Raw genomic sequence first — 2,311 nt, 5'->3', positions numbered from 1 at the left:
TTTTTAGAAATAAGTTGGATGATCAAGGGAGAGTCACTAGAAATAAGGCTAGGTTGGTAGCTAGAGGTTTCAATCAAGTGGAAGGACTTGATTATGATGAAACCTATGCTCCGGTAGCTAGGTTAGAGTCCATCCGAATATTATTAGGATATGCCGCTTACATGGGTTTTAAACTCCACCAAATGGATGTAAAATCGGCTTTCTTAAATGGTTTCATTAAGGAAGAGGTTTATGTAGAGCAACCACCCGGATTCGAAAATATAGATTGCCCAAACCATGTTTATAAGCTTAAGAAAGCATTATATGGGTTAAAATAAGCACCTCGGGCTTGGTATGAGAGACTTTCATCCTTCCTAATCTCCAAGGACTTTAGAAGAGGAACAATTGACCCAATATTATTTCTAAAGTCTAAGGATGGGGAAATTTTTGTTGCACAAGTCTATGTTGATGACATCATTTTTGGCTCAACAAATAATTAACTTCTTCATGATTTTATCAAACACATGGAAAGTGAGTTTGAAATGAGTCTTGTTGGAGAATTGAGTTTCTTTTTGGGATTACAAGTCAAGCAAACTAGCGAAGGAACCCATGTTTACCAAACCAAATTTGCTAAAGAACTTATTAAGAAATTTGGGTTGGAAAATGCTAAAGGAGCATCTACTCCTATGGGGACTAATACCAAGATAGATAGTGATCAAAAAGGGAAATTAGTTGATCCAAAACTATATAGGAGCATGATTGGTAGTTTGCTATACCTAACCGCTAGTAGACCGGATATAATATTTGCCGTAGGAATGTGTGCAAGATACCAATCATGTGCCAAAGAATCACACTTAGTAGCGGTAAAGAGAATTTTGAGATACATCAAGAGTACTCTTAATGTAGGTCTTTGGTATCCTCGGACTAGGAATTTTGAGTTAATTGGGTATACCGATTCCGATTATGCGGGTTGCAAATTAGATAGAAAAAGTACTAGCGGTGGTTGTCAATTTCTTGGACCTTCCCTTGTAAGTTGGAGTAGTAGAAAACAACCTTGTGTGGCCTTATCCACAACCGAAGCCGAGTATGTGGCCATGGGTAGTTGTGTAGCTCAATTGCTTTGGATGATGCATACTTTAGAAGATTATGAGTGTCACTATTCTAAAGTTAAGGTGTTGTGTGATAATATTAGCACCATCAACTTAACCAAAAATCCGGTGCATCACTCTAGGACAAAGCACATTGAGGTGAAACATCATTTTATTAGAGATCATGTGGCAAGGGGAGACATTAAACTACTTTATGTTGAATCTCAATCTAATCTTGCCGATATTTTTACCAAGCCTTTGCCCGAAGTAGAGTTCACCTCTATTAGGAGGGAACTTGGTATGTGTTTTGTAGAATAGTGAGTATAGCATCGCATGTTGTTACATCACATTATGTTTTTTTTTTTTTCACATAGCCCTAAGGAGCCTTGCTTGTGTATTTCTTCAATTAGATACCATGTGAGATGTTTAGGATGATGTCCTTGGTTCCACATGTTTGTCATGATACATGATTTTGGGCCAATATGACATCTAGTCACATTAATCCTTAAGTGGACCAATCATTGGGAAGGCTTGTGCACAATTAATGTGTACATAGCTCTTTGAACATGATTGGATATTTCTTTCAAATACAAATATCACAACCTATTGTATGAAATTTAAGATGATATGGTAAATACCATATCAAGAAGTGTAAGAAAGAAACCTTGTTCTAATATAGGTACAGCACCTATAGGGAAGTTCAAATTGGGACTTTCACTCACCGATATACTACATAATCCAACTAGTGTTAAAGCATGTGTCAATCTTAGGATCTATGATAGACATATTTTTCTACATATTTTTCCCGAATAGACAAGGTTAAAATATACTTCTTCACCAAATTTGAGAATTTTTGGAGGTTGGTATAATTACCTGTAGGTTTCTGAAATTCGGACAGAATAAGGCCAGAATTAGTATCAGTCGACTGGTTCAGGTACCAGTCGACTGGTAACAGTGACCTTTGCGAACAGAATGATTCTGTGGGTTTCTGTTTTAGGCACCAGTCGACTGATGAAAGCATCAGTCGACTGGTACTCGCGTTTTGATATATCCTTCCGCGTGCAGTGGCCCGATGGAAACCCTAGTTTCATCTGCCGCCTGCTGCCGCCTGGATTCCAGCGCGGCTCGTCGCCGTTTCTTGTCCTCTCCGGCCGTCTAAACCTCCTTCTCTTTCTCGATCTGTCCTCATCTTCCCTCATTGCTCAGTTTGTTTCTCCTGCGGCCTCTCCACACTAGTCGGCTCG

The sequence above is a fragment of the Zingiber officinale genome, chromosome 6B (assembly GCF_018446385.1).
Source record: "Zingiber officinale cultivar Zhangliang chromosome 6B, Zo_v1.1, whole genome shotgun sequence".
Classification (NCBI taxonomy): domain Eukaryota; kingdom Viridiplantae; phylum Streptophyta; class Magnoliopsida; order Zingiberales; family Zingiberaceae; genus Zingiber; species Zingiber officinale.
This window is presented reverse-complemented; position numbering follows the sequence as displayed.